Here is a 21,927-nt window from a genome sequence, read left to right as displayed (position 1 = left end):
GGAGGTTGGGCCAAACTGTCATCGCTCCGGACAGTTACGTAGCAGGACAGTTCCAATCAGTTGCCTCCTTGCATGGCTCAGAGGCTGGGGCTGTCACGGTTACGCCGAGAGCGGTACCTGCCACCACTGATAATGTAAGTGATGCAGCACATGGGAGTAATAGCACATGTAAAGCGTCAGTATACGGGTGATGGATTGCAGATGCAGGTGGAGGAGAGTGAGGGTGTCGGGGTCGCCCATGTGGCAGTGAACCATTGGGAAGGTCAGAGGGGTTTGGGAAGTTGAAGAATGCAGCGTTGTGTCTGCAGAAAATAAAGAAAGTTGACTTCATTATATGCTGAAAGAAACAAGTGAGTACATTCTTTATTTGTTTGTAAACTGGAGTAAATTAGTATTGTTACAGCTGAAAGGTGGACTAACAACATCTTGTATTCAGCCTGGGCATTCTCTAACTAAATGGCATTGACAGTTGCTTCTCAAATTTCCGTTGGCCCCTTTCTCTCATCCCTCTCTCCTCTTCTCCAGCTTTCCTTCCCTTTCCATTCAGAGAACTAACCTTCTTTGGCCCTCAGCCCTCTCCCCTGTCACTTCTATCCTTCCACATATATCCTGGATCCTTGGGTTCTGAAAGAAGCAGTGGTAGAGGTTGTGGAGGCATTTGGCTGTGGAGACCTTCTGGGAAATTCAACACTGTGGTGATTGTAAAACTGTTTAAGACACCAGCTTGCAGGTAACTGTAATGAAAGGGGAGAGAAACAAAACATAGCTTCAATCAAGTGGGAATTTATGGAGAGAGAATTCACAAGAGTTTCATTTGTTTAGCTTTAAGGATTTGCTTGAATGTAAATAACAGGGATAAATTAAGTGGCACTCCATTCAATATGTTTCAACAGCCCAGCTGAATTACCTCAGATGTAATCTTCACCAGTCATAAAGAATGGTCACGTTGTGGGGTTTCAGCCAAATATCACACAGGCCTTTAACAACTGCTGTTTCCTGGTGTAAGAATGTAGACCATGCTCAGGGACATAATTTCAGTGTTAAATAGAGGGCACTGTTGGCTGGGGGAAATTGCTTAACATGCAGTTTAAACAACACAAATGGAAAATGAGGTTAGGAACAGGATTGGTGCAGAGTAGCAAGCTAAAGGATGACCAGACTTACTCTGTATTAGGTGGATGGTGCAAAGGTCTCTTCTTTCTTGTTGAAATCAAAGAGTTTGCAAATGTAGCATCGGTGCAGCATTATCGCCTGATCCCCAATGAAAAACATCTGATCCTCTGGAAGAGTAAAAGACGGCAGATGCCCAGAGATCCAAAACAATCCAGAAACTCTCTGGAATATCGAAAGATGAAAGGAGACTTTATGAGGGGCTTGGATAGGGTGGACGGCCAGCACCTCTTTCCTGGGGAAACAATAGCAAATAACGTCTGTTTAAGGTGAGTGGAAGAAAGTTTTGGAGCAATGTTAGAGATAAGTTTTTTCACACAGAGAAGGTGGGTGCCTGGAATGGTTTTCTGGGGGTGATGGTGGAGGCTGCTATAATAGGGACATTCAGTAGATTCTTAGATGGGCATATGGATGTTAGAAAACTAGAGAGTTAGAGCTGTGAGGGAGGGAAGGGTTTGATTGATGTGGAGTAGGTATACATGGGTCAGCACCACATCATGGGCTGAAAGGTCTAAACTGCGCTGTCATGTTCTGTGTTCTATGTAAATTAACAGAAAACCTCTCAAGTGGTGATTTTATCATAATCCCTGACTTCTTAATTCATCGGAGAGCAGATATCCGTAAACAATTTTTAGATCTGGTTTGCATCATAATTTATCACTCAGTGGAACTCATTAAAGAGCATAATTGGATTTACCAAACTGTGCTAGATCTATCTGACATGAAAACTACAGTTTGCACTGTTACGAGCCCAGAGGACCCCAAAACCCAGCAGCAATAGATATTCACCAAGATATTCACACACAGAGGGAAAAAGAATGTTGAACCCTGGTCTTTAAGTTGGGTCTCAATCCAAAACACCGACAGTCCATTTCCCACCATGGATATGGCCTAACTTGAGGAGTTTAGGCTTCGTTCTAGGTTCCATGGCTTACGGCCCTGGTGTCTACCTTGATGAAGTGTTTTGGGAGTTGGGTTCTGGAATAAATCAATTCCTGTCTTAGGAAGGATAAGGACCCACTTCAGTTTGTTGATCATGACAACAGTGATAATAGCCGATGTTATCTCGCTGGTCCACCATTCACAGGAACACCTACCTCAGGCTATTGACCATTGAAAAGAGCTTGGCCTTCAAAACCATCCGCAAAACTCATGACCCAAGCTAAAAGATCAAGGATTGCTCACCTCTCTGCAACTTCCTCACTGGCAGATCCTGATGAATGAAAATTGGCAACATCACCCCTTCCTCACTGACCATCAACACAGGGGTACCCCAAGGCTATGTGCTTAGTCTTCTGTTCTATTCAACTGTATACCAATGATCAGCTCCAAATTAATCTACTAATTTGCTGATGACATCCCTGTTGCTGGTTGAAGAATACAGGATGGAGATTGAGCACATGATTGGGTGATGCCTGTACAACCACTTGTTCTCAGTGTCCCCAAAATCAAGGAGCTTAGTGCAGGCTGAGGGACCGTGCACTTGTCCACGTTGATGGGATGGAGGTGGAGAGAGGTATGAACTTGGAGTGTATAAATCAGAAGGCCTCTCTTGTATATCGAGGCAACTGCATTTTTTCTGAGGAGTCTGAGGAGAGCTGGCATGTCACAGGATACTCTAGCAGACCTGTAAGTGTGCTGCGGCAAGTATAGTGATTGGCTGCATCACTGGCTAGTTGGGAATTCGGAAGACCATGAACACACAAGGCTCCAGAAGGTAGTAAACATAGCAAAGTCCAGCTCAGGCTCTGACCTCCATGGAATGTATCTCTGTGAGGCCCTGCCTCAAGAAGGCAGTCACTTCATAAAGGACCCCAATCACCCTGGTCACAACCTCTTCTCACCACTACTTTCAGACAAGAAGGGACAGAAGCCTGTGTAATGACAATGACCACATCAGCAGTGTGAGTATAAGACACCTTTAATAAACTAATATGTACACTAAGAGGTCTTGTCTCTCTGCAAGACGAACCTGGAAGGCTAAACTGTAGCTCTGGACTGCTTTATATACAAGGTCACCGGCATGACCCCTGGTGACCTAATGGAGGAATTACATATCACCACAGCCTGAAGTCCAGCATCTCTCAATTCAAACACAAATTCCTTCCAACAGCTATCAATCAGGTCCTTTGAACCTCAGGATAAGTGTGAATATTTATTATCTACCCATTTTTAATATTTAGTCAAATGGATTTCATTTGTTGCTTTAAAACCATCTGGCAAAGCAGTGCTGCAGTAGAAGCACAAGAACACGTTCTCCAAGACAATGGGGCTGCATAAAAACAACACAAATTACAAAAACAGCGTAAGAAGAGAAACCCCATGTACAAAAAAGCCACTGCGAGCAACTGACTCGCTGCCATCTTGGGCCTTAGCCACCACTGTATTTCCACAGAACAACAAAATATCACAAAAATAAACTATTACCCTTCCACTCAAACAACAATCGCACAAAACTATTTAAAATGTATATTTTTTTAAAAAGTACATTGCTTTTCAGAGGCTAGGATGTGGGTACAGTAAAGACAGGTGGCAATATCATTCAACTTTAGATGTTAAAATGTCCACTAGCTCAAATGAAAAAACAATTCATTCAGTCCGGAATGGCCACTGAAGGCTACTGCCATCTTAGGCCAGGTTTACTGGCATCTGCTGTCCTCAAGATGTTAAATATCTGCCAGCTTTAAGGGGAAATCGCTTGAGGTTGAAACCACAGCACCATCCACCATGAGGTTCCATGATCCTGAACAATGCATCCTCAGAACCCCTGAATCCAGCACATGACTCCGCCACTCTTGGACACCATGGAACACCACCTCCGACTACAATATACTGTCTCCTCGACCACCGTCAACAGGTAATGCCAACACTGGCATCGAAGGCACCTCACCCCAACAAAAGCCTCTATCTCCTCAGCCGATGAGGCCACAATGGAAGCGCCATTCCTCAGCAATCGAGTCCGCACAAATTCACGGCCCCTTCTTGGAAGTCTGCTCTTGCTCGGTGAGACGCAAATTTCAGCCCCCAGCTCCCTGTGTCCCAACATCCATTCTTGTCCGATCAGTGATTGTGCACAGTGCCTACTTGGGGAGTTCCTGTGGCACCCACTCTGGAGAGGCCACTGCTGGCTGCATCCACCCCGTCATCTAATTTATTGTCCTTTTTTAATTCAATTATGTCTGCAATTGGTGTGCTTTTTTAAAGCACCCGTTCAGCTGCAGCAAGTAAGAATTTCAATGCATCTGTACATGTTACAATGTAGATGACAATAAATTCATTGTCATTATCGTTTTAATAGAAACATAGAAGATAGGAGCAGGAGTAGGTCATTCGACCCTTCGAGCCTGCTCCGCCATTCAACGAGATCATGGTTGATCTTAAAGTTCAGTACCCCGCCCCCGCCTTCTCTCCGTAACCTTTAATACCCTTATACTGAAGAAATAGATCTAATTCCCTCTTAAATATATTTAATGAACCTGCCTCTACTGCCCTCTGTGGCAATGAATTCCACAGATTCACTACCCTCTGGGTAAAGAAATTCCTCCTCATCTCGGTCCTAAATGGTTTGCCTATTATCCTCAAACCATGGCCCCGGGTTCTGGATTTTCCCATCATTGGAAACATTCCATCTGCATCCATTCTGTCCAGTCCTGTCAGAATTTTATAGGTCTCTATGAGATCCCCTCTCAATCTTCTAAACTCCAGCGAGTACAATCCCAATTTGCGTAATCTTTCCTCATAAGTCATTCCTGCCATTCCAGGTATCAGCCTGGTGAATCGCCTCTGCACTCCCTCCATTGCAAGAACATCCTTCCTTAGATAAGGTGACCAAAACTGGCCCTGTACAGCTGCAGTAAGGTATCCTTGTTCCTATACTCAAACCCTCTTGATAAGAAGGCCAACATACCATTTGCCTTTTTAACCGCCTGCTGTACCTGTATGCTCGCCTTCAGAGACTGGTGTACAAGTACCCCTAGGTCTCTCTGCACTTTCCCATCTCTTAATCTATTGCCATTCAAATAGTAATCTGCCCTCCGCTTTGTATTACCAAAGTGGATAACCTCACATTTATCCACATTGTAGTGCATTTGCCATGTATCTGCCCAGTCCCTCAATTTATCCAAATCTCACTAGAGCTTCCTGACCCCCTCTTCCGTGCACACAACCCCTCCTAGCTTAGTGCCATCTGCAAATTTGGAGATATTACATCCAATCCCCTCATCCAGATCATTAATGTAAATTGTGAACAGCTGGGGTCCCAGTACAGATCCCTGTGGCACCCCACTGGTCACCGCCTGCCACTCAGAAAATTAGCCATTTATCCCAACTCTCTGTCTTCTACCTGCCAGCCAGTTCTCAATCCACATCAATACTTTCCCCCAATCCCATCAGCCTTGATTTTGGAAGCCAGTCGTTTATGCGGGACCTTATCGAATGCCTTTTGGAAGTCCAGGTACACCATATCCACTGGCTCTCCTACCCAAAGGGCCTCGTACAACAAGATTGTTGATTAGCCCCTTATCATTGCATAATACCCAATCTAAAATGGCCTGCTCCCGAGTTGGTTCCTTGACATATTGGTCTAGATAACCGTCCCATAAACATTCAAGGAATTCCTCCAATTCAGCATCACACTCCACCTTCAAGAGTTTCCTCTCACTGGCTTTCAGCCACATTCTGTCTTTCTGCTCCCACGTTTTTCATTGCCAGTTGTATTCTCTCTGCACCTTTGGAATAGTCAGCATGGCTTTGTGAGGGGATGTCATGCCGAACAAGGAAGGCTAAGTGAGTTTTTTGAGGAAGGAACAAAAGAAATTAATGAAGGTAGGTTGGTGGAAGTTGAGTATATGGTTTGGAGCAAGGCATTTGACAAGTTTTCTCGTGGGAGACACATTCATAAAGTCATGAGACATGGGATCCACAGAGTGAAACACGAAAGTCTGCAGACACTGTGATTGAGGTAAAAACACAGAAATGCTGGTGGGACTCAGCTGGTCTCACAGCGTCCACAGGAGGTAAAGATATATTACTGATATTTCAGGCCTGAGCCTTTCCTCAAGGTACGTAATGAAAACAGATAGCCCCTGAATAAAAGAAATGGTAGGGGGACAAGTAAATACCAACAGATGAAGAGTGATAATTGGATATGGAGAACAGGCCAGGAATCCGAATCTGAATCAGATCCAGGATTTATTGCCACGAACAAGTCATGAAATTCGGTGTTTTGTGGCAGCATCCTAGTGCAAACATTCATATTATTACCATCTTACAACATTACTATAAAAAATAACAATAGTAGTGTATGAAAAGTGAGGCATATGTGATGCTGAGCAGCTCCTTTTCAATTTGAGCTTATCATGCCTCCACGTCTGTCATTGAACGTGATGCATATGTAATGTGTTGCCAGTCATCATACTTCTGCAAAAGAGCTGCACTGAGCCCACTATATGATGCATCTAATGATATCTTGATGGGTCTCGCTGGGTTGTAAAACCTCAAACTGGTTCCTCTGTAAGCAGTTTCTTTAGTTCACTCCATGACTTTTCATGGTCATGATCCCACTCCCATTCAATATTCTTTTCTGTTAATCTTCTCAATGGAGCCATCTTTTCTGAGAGGTTGGATATGAATTTACCCATTTAGTTGACCATTCCATCAAATGTCCTTTTTGCATTATGGTCTTGGCATGTTCCCAATGGGAATCTGGGATCTGGGTTCTGGTCTGATGCCCTCACTGCCAATAATATCTCCTACAAATGTTAGTTCTGTCACCTCGAGCTGCCATTTCTCTCTATTCAGCTTCAGGTTTGCTTTCCTTGTTACTTCCAGCACTTTCCTTCATCTCTCATCATGCTCCATTCACATGGTTCCCCATACTATGATGTCATCCATTGAGGTGGCAACTCCATCCAGGTGCTCATGGACCATACGGATAGCTTTGTGATACACTTCAGGAGATGAGGTAATTCCGAATGGTAACCTTAGGAATCTGTATCTGCCAAATGGACTATTGAAAGTGCATAGTCTTGAACTTGCTTTATCTAATTTTAACTGCCTGATGATCATCATCCTGATGATGCATCTAACTTGCTGAAAAGCTTTGAATTTGCAAACTGAGACATGATTTCTTCACATGTCGGAAGCTTAAAGTGTTCTCTTTATTGCTCTGTTTTGATCTTGGATCCAGGCAAATTCTAAGCTTTCCATTCTTTTTGTCCACAATGACGAGTGAACTCCCCCACTCCATTGGCTCATCTATATTCTGAATCATATTCTTGGATTCTGACAAAGTGGGGGGGGGGGGAGAGAGGGGTGGTGGTGTCTGCATTTATTTAATATCAGTTGGGGCACGGACACTAAAGTTAATGTTGACCTCCTGCTCTACTGCCTTAGAGCAAATCTCGCTTCAATGCAGTTCTCATCAGTGATTCTCACCAGAGTTTACATCCCTCCTGATGCTGGTTACAAACAGTCACCCGCGGAGCTGCATTATGTGGTCAGTAAACAAGAGGCCGTCCACCCCGATCCACTACAAATCATAGCTGGTAACTTTAACCAGGCCTGTCTTAAGAATACCCTGTGCAATTATCACCAGCACACAACCTTCTCCATAGATCCCAGCGCACTTTATCACTGCTACACCCAAGATAAGGAAGGCTTATTGTTTTCAGAAGATAGATAAGGAAGGCTCATCAAAGCTTTCCATCCTGTCCAACTCTGCTTTTAGTTGCTTTTGAAGTAAAAATGGAACTTTTCTGCATGGATGTATTATTGGTGGCACACATTTATCCACTCTGATCGTGTGTTCTCCTGGAAGGCAGCCTAGACCCTGAAATAGGTCATTGTACTCTTTCATGAGTTCATCATAGACTGTCTCTCTTTCACTTTCTACCACAAGGACTCTATTTTACCAGGTTCAGTTTCTCACAGGCTGTTACACCCAGTATGGCCTACACATTCTTTGGTACCACTATATGCTCTTTGCCCTTGTGTTTCACTTTGACCATGCATTCTCTTTGCAATGGTATATCAGTACCTGAATATCATGTCACCTTCACTTTTGTTCCATACACCTTTGGTCTGGGTCTAATCTTCTTAAAATCAGTCTCTGATATTACGTTAATTTGTGCTCTGGTATCCAATTTAACTGAAACGTAAATGTCGTTCACTTTTAATCTCAACATCCAGTCTCTATTTTCTTTTTTGTTTTCAGTCACAACATTCACATAGAATTCTTCTAACTCCCTTTCATCGACTGCATGAACTTTGCTTCTTTGCACTTGGTTCCTACATCAATGGGCATAATGGTTGCTTTTGTTGCACATATAGAATATTTTAACATATGCTGGATACTTTTTTGGTAGGTGTTGTGAACCGCATCGGCGACATGGCTTTCAATTACCACTTTTTTTTGTTCACTGGCCATGCCTCTCTTTCCAATTTGGCACGCTTTTTGTTAAACAGTTTATGCCTGCTGTTGCTCACTGCATCCACATTACAGCCAATTTCACTGAACAGCTCTTTTACCTGAAATTTTACAGTTTCTGTAGCCCTACAGGGTGCTATGGCTTTTTCCATGTCTAGATTTTGCTCTCTTAGCAGTCTTTCCCTTAGACTATTATCTGGAATACCACACATGTCTGTCTTTTATCAGCGAGTCAGTCAGTCCTCCAAATTCACACGCTTTGCTTCTGTTTCTCAATTCAATCACATACTGATCAATACTTTCTTCCATTTTCTGTATACATATGTAAAATCTGTGCCTCTCAAACATCACATTACATTTAGGTATACAGTATGCCTAAAACTGCTCCATTATATTTTTTCCAGTTTTATTTTGTCTCCTTCAGCAGCAAATGTGAAGTTATTATACGTCCAGAGCTTCATCACCCATGACGTAAGAAAACTGACACTTTCACTTTATCACTTTTCCCATCAGCTCCGACTGCCACTAAATACCATCCAAAATGCAGTTTAAATCTATTCCAATTTTCAGCCACATTACCTGTCAGCTGAAGTTTCGCTGGTGGATGTAATCCTTCCAAGCTTCACTGTGTTGGCTTCTCTTCACTGATCAGTGGCTGACTTTAGGTTTTACCTTTTAAAGTAATTCCTTTTAACTTCCTTCATCCCACTTCTGACACCATGTTTCATCTTGTATTCATATGTGTGAGTTCTTACACAGCACATGGATGAAGGAAAAGGTCCTTTACTTTAAAGTTGTTGTAAACAGCACCATGAGACCATGAGGCTGCAAGTTTCCATTACAGATCTGCAAAATGTGTTTTGGCCCTTGATAGCAGCCAAGTATAATCAAACAGGAAGGCATTGCTAGTTGCATTGCAACCATGATCACTATCATTATACTCTGAGGCAGTAACTCCAGGCAACTCCATCTCCACCTCAATGATAACTGGATTGTATTCCCCAGGTTTGTCCTTCTTAAAGTACACAATTAGTTCCTTGGTTCTGGTGCGAGATTAATGTTAGTACACTATTCAGCCAAGTTTTCAAGGTCCCTCCTGTCTGCTGACACATTGCCCTTATTATACAACCCATCATCATCTTTGTAGCTAGTGTTGTCATTACCGAGCTACACTGTCAGAGGTGTAAAGCAAGTGGAGCAGGGGGCTAAGAATGCAGCCTTGTGGTGCTCCAGTGCTGATGGACATTGTAGAGGAGAAGTTCTTACCAATTTGCACTGATTATCACCTATAGTTGAGGATATCCAGGAACTAATCACACAATGAGGTGTTGAGGCCCACATCTTGGAGTTCGCTGATCAGTTTTGAGGGGATGATGGTGTTAAATGCTGAAATGTAGTCGATAAAGAGCATCCTGATGTATGCAACTTTGGTGTCCAGGTGTTCCAGGGCTTTGTGCAGAGCCAATGAGATGGCATCAGCTATGGACTTGTTGCTACAGTGGACAAACTGGAACAGATCCACGTTGCCGCTCGGACAGGAGCTGTTGTGTTTCATCACCAGCCTCTCAAAGCACTTCATCACTGTTGGTGGGAGTACCACTGCTCGATAGTCATTTTGGCAGGTTATGCTATTTCTTCTTGGGCACTGGTACAATTGAGGCCTATTTGAAACAGGTGGATACAACACCCTGCTGAAGAGAGATGCTGAAGATATCCATGAATACATTGGCCAGTTAGTCAGCACAACTTTTCAATATTTGGCCAGGTTCTCCGCCTGGACTGGATGTTTTCCTCAGATTCACTCGCCTGAAGGCAGCCCACACCTTTGGATACTGACAGTAGAGGATCATCAGGTGACAAGGGGGTACACAGTAGTTCTCCCTTGTTCTAGTGGTGAAATCGGGTGTTGAAGGCATTGAGATCATCAGGGAGTGAAGCTTTTCTGTCTCCTACTGTACCGGATTTGGTTTCGTCATTTAGGCCTTGCCATGGCTGTTGGGTATCCTTCGTTATTTTCATTCCTGGCAGGCAGCACACTGACCTCAAGAGATGGCTCGCCATAGGTCGTACCTGCTCCTTGTGTAGAGATCTGGATTTCTGGATTTAAATGACTGTCAACTGGCTCTCAGCAGGTTCAGGATTTCTGGTTGGGGAAAACTCTGAATGATTTGTGGGGACACATTCGTCTACAGCAGTTTTGATAAAGTCTGTAGCAACCCTGGTGTAATGATTCACATCCTCAGCTGAGTTCTTGAACATCTCCCAATATCCACTGACGCAAGGCAGTTCCATAACGTCCTGCCACCACTTTCTGGCTGTCTGAATCTCTGGAGCCTGCAGGTAGAAGGAGCAATCCCAAATGATCTGACTTGCCATCTCAGTAAAGAACAATAGGCCTTCCTTTTCTTGGGTGTAGCAGTGATAAAGTGCGCTGGGATCTGTAGAGAAGGTTGTGTGCTGGTGATAATTGCACAGGGTATTCTTAATACAGGCCTGGTTAAAGTTACCAGCTATGATTTGTAGTGCATCGGGGTGGCCGGCCTCTTGTTTACAGCTCCGCGGGTGACTGTAACCACCATCTGGAGGGATGTAAACTCCGGTGAGAATCACTGATGAGAACTGCATTGAAGCGAGATTTGCTCTAAGGCAGTAGAGCAGGAGGTCAACATTAACTTTAGTGTCCGTGCCCCAACTGATATTAAATAAATGGAGACACCACCACTCCTCTCCAACCCCCCCCCCCCCACCGCTGCCCCTCCCCCTCCCCCACCCCCCCGGCATAATCCAAGAATCCGAGGTTCTGATCCAGTCTGTGAATGCTAAAATCCTCTGGTTGGATTGCAATATCCGGCATGTTCTCTGTTGGCCAGGTCTCAGCACAGCAAACAACTGAGATTTGTCTCGCCTGTCTCTGATAAAGCAGCCTGGCCCTGAGGTCATCCATTTTATTCTCTAATGACTGGATATTTGCCAGTAGTTTGTACATAATACACCAAATTCATCAACTTATGCCTGACATAAAGACACAGAAAGAGGGATCACTAGCCTGACACTCCCACTAATAGGAGAAAGAGAAGCAAAGGAGAACCCCTTCAGAGTCACCAAGTATCCATGGATTCACCTCCCCTGTTCCCACAATCTCTGCAGTTGCACTGCCAGTGGTGACCCTGACCTCCTGGTTCCCGACACCCAGTACGATCAGAAAGCCGTCAGCGCCCGTGTCCCTTCACGAGCCCTGCTTGCCATCAGCTCCCTCATGGATCCTGGTCCCAGCACCTGATTCCCACGAGCCCATGGCTGCTGCTTTTCTGATGCTTCTCTGTGTCCCCTTAACCAACCAGAACAGAACAGTGAGGGCAGGCGGCAACAGAGCCACCTGTGGTTTAAACGGAACCTGTAATTGCGATCAGGAGACTTGTTGATTGATTTCCACTGGTGGGATGAAGGATTGGAGCTGTTTCTTCCAAACTGCTGAAGTTGATGGGGTCTGCTGTGGAACCGTGCTACAATCCAAGTCTTATTCTTGGCCAGCTCATTTTCTGGAGATGAGGGTACATTTTACCAGCTGCTCAACCTCCTCTCTGTTATCCAACTCATTGTTAAACATTAAACATTAAAACATTGCAGCACAGTACAGGCCCTTCGGCCCTCCATGTTGTGCCAAACCACATAAAAGTGCTAAACCCTCCCTACCCTATAACCCTCTACTTTCCTTTTGTCCATGTGCCCGTCTAATAATATTTTAAAGGACCCTAATGTTTCAGCCTCTACCACCACTCCTGGCAAGGCATTCCAGGCCTCAACAACTCTGTGTAAAAAGCCTACCCCTGATGTCTTCCCTCCCTTAATCTTGTATGTGTCCTCTAGTGGTTGTTACTCCCACCTAGAAAATAGGTATTGGCTGTCCATTCTATCTATGCCCCTCAAAATTTTGTGGACTCCATCAAGTTCCCTCTCATCCTTCTACACTCCAAAGAGAAAAGTCCCAGCTTGGCCAAACTTGCCTCATAAAACATGCCCTCCAGTCCAGGCAACGTCCTTGTAAATCTCCTCTACACCCTCTCCATAGCCTCTACATCCTTCCTATAATGAGGCGACCAGAAATGGACACAATATTCCAAATGTGGTCTCATCAGAGATTTATAAAGCTGCAACATGACTTCTCTACTCTTATACACAATCCCCCTATTAATGAAGTCCAGAATCCCATAGGTTTTTTTAACTCTCCTATCAACCTGAGCAATGACCTTGAAGGATGTATGGACATGAACCCCAAAATCTGTCTGCTGATACTGACAAGGTCGGCTACTGCTGTATCATCCGCAAACTTGATGATTCTCTTTGAACTGAATTTGGCGGTGAAGCCATGAGTCAACAGCGTGAACAGTATTGATAGAGAGAGGCAGAGTGGGGACACAAGTTAAAATTCAGAATCAGGCCAAGGCTGACTTTGAAGATATGTCAAGAATGAGCTCAAGATCATTGGAACAGATTGAGAAATGGTTTGTCTCATTTCCTACAGCAGTACTTTCATGTAAACTAAGTTTGGGTAAGGCCTGGTAGAACTTTTCCCTTTGCTTTTCTTTGAGAGGTAGAAAAGGAAAAGATAAAAGAAGAAACTCAAACATGGAGTGAAAGTTTGAAGAAGTGTGGGTTGGCCCCACCAGTGGTCATTGTTGGACCTTAAGTCATCAGAATGTTTGGAAGGACTGATAATTGAGGAAAGCAATTTCAGGTTTTTTTTTTAAACTTTATTTAAAATTTTATGACATGAATAAAATAAAAATTATATTTAAAGAAATAATAAAAAATAAGATAATAAAAATTAGAATACTACATCATTAAACTACACAAATTAACCCCCCCAATAATTATAACACAACATTAATCATCTAATTTAAAATTAATCCAACCCTCCCCCCAAAATAAAGAATGAAGAATTAATTAACAATGTTGTAAATAAAATAGAAAAAAACCCCACTTACAAAAAAAAGGATAAAACTTAACAACAAAAAAATTACTAACAACAAAAAAATATCAATACTAAAATAATACCCTTAAACATATATTTAAATCAAACATAATTCATGTATTTAACAAAAGAAATCCACTTTAAAACTAAATTCAAATATTAAAATCATATATCAACCACATATCTGTTATACAAAAAATCATAATTAATAATACATAAATACAGAATTTCCATTAATACCAAGTTTCCTTTAAAATTCATCGAGAGAACAAAAACATCCTCCCTTAGAAAAACAATCAGATAAACTTTTTATTCCCTTCCCCTTCCCTTATATAAAAAAAGAGAAAAAAAAGAAAAAAAAGTTCAAACTCTTATAAAATTCTCCATATTCTTCATTTATAACATCTTCAAAATTCTCTATCAAAATTAACTTAATTTTGTTAAACTCTTCTCCCTCAATGTATTTGTACTTAATTTTCTTATTCTTCTTATCACCTTTCCCCTCATCTTCCTCTTCATCTAATTCAACATCCTCAATTTTTGACTTATTATCTTCTGTGACATCATCCTCTTAAAAAAGAAAGAAAAAAGAGAAAACCCCCCCCCAAAAAAATGAGAAAAAAAGGAGAGAAAAAAAACCTCCTAATTCCCTCTCAATTACAATCAAAACCAAAAGAGTTAAAAAAAATAATTAAAAAACCCCTTCACTTCTTAACCCAAAAATTAAAAAGAAAAAAAAACAGGTCGGAGGTCACAACTACCTTCTCCTGTTTAAACCGCCCAAAGCGGTAACTCCCCCAAAATATTGGGTGTGAGATAACTCACAGGTAGCTGATGACTTCTGGAAACTAGTGCCCACCCAGTTCCCTCTCCCAACTCCCATTTCATTAAACTATCATCATTATTTAAACTATTTAAACTCTTTTCAAAAAAAAGATAAAAGATTTTTTTTTAAATCAACGTTACCACTTCAATCACCATTGCTTCCATTTCTTTTAAAAATCTGGATACCACCTTACATCTCTACTCTCTTTGGAGACCTTGAAGGACTACATCGTTCCTGAAACTGCATGATTGGTAGAGACTAAGCAAAGTCCATAACCTCTTTAGGATTGTCAAAGAATTTTGGCTAATTTCCATCCTAAAAAATCTTCAGTACTGCAGAATACCTGAATGTTGCCCTGTCTTTTTTTTTCCACAACCGTTCTTTCACAGAATTAAATTCGCATCGTAATAGCATAGTATTAAATCTCCATCTTGAAGCTTTCTGAACATCTTGTGAACTCAAATATTCTAATAATAATAATGAATGATCCGAAACCAATCTAGCCTTATACTCCACAGATGTAACCCTATCCTGCAAATGTGCTGATATTAAAAAATAATCAATTCTAGAAAAAGAATTATGTCGCGAGGAATAAAAAGAAAAATCTTTCTCTGTAGGATTAACTCTTCGCCAAATATCAATTAAATTCAAATCTGCCATCATATTAATCACTTGGATTGCCATCTTAGACTTCTTAATTACTCTTGAGTAATTGAGTACTCCAACACCACATTCAAATCTCCCCCAACATCACATTAGAGTTCGATTGTCCAAGTAATAAAGACATATCCACAGCAAAAGCAGTATCCTCAACATTAGGAGCATAAACATCAAGCAAAGTCCATGCCTCATTAAAGATTGTAAAATTTAATTTTAATAATCTTCCACCATTTTTCTTTTCACTCTGTAACTAAAATGGTAGATTCTTATGTACCAAAATTGCCACACCTTTTGCCTTAGAATTAAACAAAGAATAAAAAACGTGCCCAACCCATTCACGTTTGAGTTTCAAATGTTCCTTATCTATTAAATGAGTTTCCTTTGCCATTGCGACCACCATTTCTTCCATTTCTTCCAGAAATCAAATTCCCTTCTTGCAGCTCTGCCCTCTTTGGAGACCGTGGAGGACTACGTCATTCCTGGAATTGTGTAATTGGTAAAGACTGAGCAAAATCCATAGCTTCTTTAGGATTATCAAAGAACTTTGGTTGATATCCATCCTGAAAAATCTTCAGTACCGCAGGGTATCTAAATGTTGCCTTATATCCTTTTTTCCACAATAATTCTTTCACAGAATTAAATTGAAGTCGTTGAAACATAATTTCCTGACTCAAATCCGGATAGAAGAAAACACGATTACTCTGAACCATCAAAGGAGATTTGTTTTGCTGTGCATTTCTAATAGCCGTACGTAAAAAAGTCTTTCTATCACAGTAATTTAAACACCGAACCAGAACAGGTCTTGGATTCTGTCCTGAAAAAGGTCTCCTTCTCAAAGCTCTATGAGCCCGTTCCAATATTAAACCTTAAGAAAACTTATCTTGTCCCAACACTTGTGGAATCCATTCAGTGAAAAATTTTCTTGGATCTGGCCCTTCTATGCCTTCTGGCAAGCCGACAATTTTCACATTATTCCGTCTGGATTGGTTCTCCAAATAATCAACCTTTTTTGCTAAATTTTTATTCTGAATCTGTAACGTTTCAATTGTTTTATTCACATCTTGCAATTGATCTTGTACATCAGATAATTCTTGATCACACATCTCACGTCTTTCAATAGTTTCAACTTTAAAAGCTCCATAATTAGCCATCTGTTGAGTATTGACATCCACCAATGCATTAATCTTAGAAGTAAGATTATTCATAGAATCACCTAAATGCATCATTGAAGAAAGTATCTTATGTTCAAGACTCTTGAAAAGTATATCAACATAAGTAGATCCAGACATGGTAGGATCCTGCTGTTCTTGTGGAATCAGAGGACCTTCTATCCCTTCTTTTAATTTAGTAGCTTTTCTTGCAGTTTGACTCCGTGTAAGAGCCCCTACCCCCCCGAAGTATCAGGAGGCTGATGATCAGGGTTATCTTTGATCCAAACCTCCTTTAAAAGCTTCGTTACATCAGTATCTGGAAGAGCTGATATAACTGGTGGTATAGCAGTCAAATAACAACTCTTTAACTCTCCAGCTGGTGGCGCCCCAGCTAATTCAGCAGTCAAAGTCTCAGTAGACGTTGTTTGAAATACTGGCATCCGGCCAGCCCTTTCTTCTAAAGGCAGCTGAAAACGACCTTCAGAAAGACTTACGGAATCAGAACGGAGCTGCAAGGCCGAATTCTTCGCTTGTTTTCCTGGATCCATTTCACGCTGAGTCGTGGCTTTTTGTAAACAAGCAGGCTCAGATAATTTCGGAAAATATAATTTTTTAATAATCTGTTGATGTTTCCTTTTACTTTTTTTTAAACAAATGTACCATTAGGTATTAATTCACCTTGCCCTCTCATTCTGGCTGCATGGAAGAGGTGGGTTTTCAACTCGGTCCACCACTTGGCTCAACCCGCCATCAGGACTATAGTCAAAAAGGTGGCGAACAAATATGTCTGGCACGGCCTCCACAAAGAGGTTGCCCCATGGGCCAGGACTTGTACTCAGTGCCAGTCATCCAAAATTCTGACTCATATCAAAGCTTCACTACAGACAGTTGAGCCTGCATGTCGCTGCAGTGGTGCTGGAATCTACGAAGTGCCACTTCTGTAGGCAGGCAAGACACCTATGACATCTCCGCCCCGTGAAATGAGCTACCTGCTCAGGCTGCGAAATAAAGGAGCACTATCAACGGGTCTGTAGGTCCAGAGCCTCATCCCAAAGCAGTGCGACGTGTGTGGCTGAGGAGCTTCTGGTGCCAGCAAGCGTGCACGGTAAAGAGGGCACCATCTTACTCGCTGCCACCCCTATCCGCTACGCAGCGGCAGCCCTCTTTAACAATGCAACTTCTGCCCCCTATGATGCCACTTCCACCTTCTTCATCGACGTTGGCAGCATGATAAACATGTAGGCCACCATCTTGGACAATGGGCCTCCCCGCTGCCACCAAAGATGACACATCGATCACCTTGGACCAAGCCAGCCCTCACCTGATGACGAACTCCATGATCCAGATCGAAGTGAATGGGCACAAATCGAACTGCCTCTTTGATAGTGGTAGTACTGAATGTTTTATCCACCCCTAGGTGGCCCGTAGGCTCTTGATCTTCGAATGGTCGATGACCGGATCCGTGTTGATGGCGGCAAAAGACCAGCAGACTTATATCCTGGGGGGGGGGGGGGGGTACTGAGTGGTGAAACTAGACAATCACCGCCAGTGGATCACAGGGGGCCCAATCAGGGGCTGGGCATCCGAGGTAACCAATTGGCAGCCGGCCCGCTCAAGCCACGCCCCAGTTGTGATGCAGCTGAGCTGACTATAAAAGGCAGAGCTGCCACTTCTCCTATAGATTCAAGCTACAGCCTTTGGACTATAGCTGAGAGCTATAATCAAACCTAACTGTAGCCATAGCAACCTTTCTATAATTCCTGTCATTCCTGTCTCACTTTAGAACATAACCAGGTTGAATGTAAAAAAAAGTTCTTACCTCTTTGCCACATCTAAAACATTGGTCTGATAGGACTAATTTTGATTTATTTCGTTTCTGTGGTGTGAGATACAACTGATGCAAAAAATTATATACTAACCCATATATTACATTGATCGTATTAGTTATACTATCCCGATAGAGTTCAGACCAGCTTTGTTCATCAATTCCTACAATGAAGTCCCATCTCTGCTCCACCATTTTTTTTAACCACATGGGGAAGAATTTGTTTGAAACATCCAGGAGAGTTTACAAACGCAACTATAGATACTTCAACTTGGGAAGAGGTTGTACTGGGCCTTTAGTGGGAAATGAGCCTGGCCATTTTCATTAGGTTGGGAGCATGTGTTGTCAGATAGTTATGGCGAAGGATAATAAAAGAGTTTATTCTCATACACATCCTACAACGATCATATGCACCAAAATTCTTACCTGCTGCAAGCAATCAGAAAAATACATAATATACATAATTGAATTTAAAAGAGATAATATATGCAATTAAAAGTATAATAAATACTCACAGTTGTCCTAGTGCAAACCATGCAGCAGAGCTGGCATTCCCACTAATAGTGCAGATGATTTCCACTACTCGCCCCCTTGATACCTTCCCCTGTGACTGCAGGAAGGACCACACTTGCGCCCACACCTCCTCCTTCACCACCATTTGGGGCCTCAAACAGTCTCGCAGGAACAATTTGCTGCATCCGCTGCTCCCGTTGTGGCCCACTTTATATCATAGAGACTGGATGCAGACTGAGCGATCACTTCACTGAGCACTTCTGCTCTGTCCGCATCCATGACGGGGATCTCTCGTAAATTGAAGGAGCAACACCTAATATTCCATCTGGGCTACTCTCCAACGGGATGGCATTTATGTCGACCTCTCATGTTTCTTGTAACCTACTCCCCATTTTCCCTCTCTTCCTTATTCCTCTATCTCATTTCCTCCAACTCTCCATCCACTTCCTTCTCCATTCATAGAGCTGTATCCCACCCCCTCCCCCTGTTCTCTCTTGTGATGTCCCTCCCTCCCTTATTCACCTCTTACCTCTTGTCTGTGAGACGGTGTTCCTCCCACTGACCCAGCCCACCTACCATTTTATTCACGCACCTGCCTACATGTTACTCATACATTGATGAAGGGCTCAGGCCAAAACATTGAATTATATATCTTTTATAAAGTACGCTATGTGATTTTCTGAGTTTCTCCAGAATTGTGTTTTTACAAAAGTGCAGGCAGTTCTTTTCTGGAGTTAGATCAGTCCCTCATTAGTTCAAGAGCCTGATGGCTGTTGGAAAGAAACTGTTCTTGAATCTAGAGATGCTGGTCTTCAGGCTTCTGCACCTTATGTCTGAAGGGAGCAGTGAGAAGAGGTTGATGGAGGTTCTTTATGATCTTGGCTGGCTTCTTGAGACAGTGCCTCACATCCATGTCTGTCATGGATGGGAGGTTGGAACCTGTGATGGACCTGGCTGTGTTTGCAACCTTCTGTGTTCCTGTGTACTCGAATTCCCAAAGTTGGCTGCAATGCAACCAGCCAGTATACTTTCCACAGCGCACCTGTCGAATCTTGTTGGAGGATCTGACGCCATGACAAATCTCCTCCAACTTCTGAGTAAGTAGAGGCTTCTTCCAGAAGAGACTCATGCTTGGATGAAAGTGCAAAATTGGGGGAAGGCTCCTTACAACACCATTAGATGGGAGCTGGTGAGCACAGAATGGAAGTGGCTGTTCAGGGGTAAATCTACATCTGATTGGCAAGAGAAATCTCAGATGACATGAGATGTGGTACATTTCATTGAAAAGCAAAAGGAAGCACATATAATGTTTTAGAGGCTAAAATCAAACTGGGTCCCTCAAGAATATAAAGAAAGCAGGAAAGAACTTCAACAAGAAATTAAGAGCTATAAAATAGGAGGCCATAAAATGTTCTTGGCAAGCAGGATTAAGATGAATCACAAGGCATTTTGCGTGTATATTAGGAGCACATGGGCAGCTCATGAAAGGAAAGGTTTAGGGTTTTCCAGGAGTTATATTATATTCAGGAACTATATTAATGCCTTAAATAGCCACATAATTGCACCAAGTGTTGAATTTATGTGGCTATACTGTTTGAGGCATTAATATAATGAGAACCAATCTTGAGAAAACCTATCCTAATATATATTACAAGCAGAAATCAGTTGGGAAATTAAAAGGATAGTCTTGTGAACCAAAGGATTCAGAACCTGCTGAGGGCTAGGTCGATGGAGTTTAAGTCCGATGATCCAGATCTCTACAGGAAGTCCAGGTGCGGCCAACAGCAATGAGGCATGTCTGAATGAAGTAGGAAACAGGACCACCTTTGGCAGGGCTTGCAGGCTATTTCATCCCACAAGGCAAAGTCCTAACATCATAAATGGCTGCGATGCTTCATTATCTGATCAGCCGAACACCTTTTAGGGTCAGTTTGAAAGGAGAATTCAACCAGAACAATGAGAATCCTGCAGAAGATGGTGACCCCATGATGTCTGTCTCAGAGATCAACATCATAACATCTTTCAAGAGGGTGAGCCCTTGCAAGGCATCAGGCCCTGGTGGAGAACCTGGCAGGGGACTGAAAATCTGTGCCAACCAACTAGGTGGAGTGTTTACGGACATTTTCAATCTCTCACTGCTGCAGTTGGAGGCTCCCACCTGCTTCAAAAGGGCATCAATCATATTTGTAGCCAAGAAGAGCAGAGTGAGCTGCCTCAATGACTATCACCCAGTTGCACTCACATCTACTGTAATGTTATGACCAGAATTAACTCACACCTAAGAAAAGCCTGGACCCACTGCAGTTTGCCTACAACAACAATTGTTCCAGTCTCACTGGCTCTCCACACAGACCTGGACAACAGCAAAACATACATCAGGCTGTTTTCCATCCATCACGTTTCAGCAAGCTCCAAAATTGGGGCCTCTGCAGCTCCCTCTGTCACTGGATCTTTGACTTTTTCATCAGAAGACCAGAGTCAGTGCAGTTCTGTAACATCTCCTCACTGACTGGGATCCTATCACCACTGTATATATTTACATATAGCGATAGTGATTGGCTGAGAGCTGTAGCCACGCCCTCTGGCAGGTCATAAAGGGCTGCTCCTAACCAGACCCAGGTCAATCTGGACTCGTCGACCTCCATGTACTACACTCCAGTCTTTTGTTAATAAAACCCTTGGTTTGAGTCAACAAGTCTTTGAGTCATTCGACACGCTACACTGACAATCCACACATGCACCTCAAGGATGTGTGCTTAGCTCCCTGCTCTGCTCCAACTACATCCATGACCGTTCAAATGCCATCTACAAATTTGCCAATGACACCGTTGTCAGTACAATTACAGACAGCAATGAGGAAGTGCACAGGAGGGAGATAGATCAGCTCGTTCAATGATATCACAGTCACACTAACAACCTTGCTTTCAACATTAGCAAAACTAAGGAAATTATTGTGGACTTAAGGTAGAGGAAATCAAGAGAACACCAACCAGTCCTCAATGAGTGGTCAGCAGTGGAGAGAGTAAAGAACTTCAAATTCCTGGGTGTCAAAAACTCTGAAGATCTGTCCTGGGACCTCCATGTTGATGGAATCATGAAGAAGTCTCACCAGTGGCTATACTTCATGAGGTGTTTGTGGAGATTCGGTTTGTCACCAAAGACTCTGCAAGTTTCTACAGGTGTACTGGTTACATCACTTTCTGGAATGGAGGTGCCAATGCACAGGACAGGAAGAGGCTACAGGGAGCTGTGAACTCGGAGAGCACTATCATGGGTATTTGTCTTCATTCCAGTAAGGACATCTACAAGAGCCGGTGTCTCAAGAAAGCAGCATCTGTCATAAAGGGCCCCCACCATCTGGGCTATACCCTCTTGTCATTGGAA

The 21,927-nt window shown here is 42.7% G+C and overlaps 1 long non-coding RNA gene across 1 annotated transcript; it reads right to left on the bottom strand.

The window, feature by feature from the left end:
* Positions 1–355: 355 nt before the first annotated feature.
* LOC138745478 (uncharacterized) lies at positions 356–21,045 on the bottom strand. Its single transcript, XR_011346303.1, has 3 exons — positions 20,897–21,045; positions 1,165–1,405; positions 356–734 (listed from the first exon to the last, which is right to left on the bottom strand). It is a non-coding gene; the product is annotated as an uncharacterized lncRNA (long non-coding RNA).
* Positions 21,046–21,927: the final 882 nt, after the last annotated feature.

The sequence above is a fragment of the Narcine bancroftii genome, chromosome 11 (genome assembly GCF_036971445.1).
Source record: "Narcine bancroftii isolate sNarBan1 chromosome 11, sNarBan1.hap1, whole genome shotgun sequence".
In the NCBI taxonomy this organism is placed as follows: Eukaryota; Metazoa; Chordata; class Chondrichthyes; order Torpediniformes; family Narcinidae; genus Narcine; species Narcine bancroftii.
This window is presented reverse-complemented; position numbering and strand designations above follow the sequence as displayed.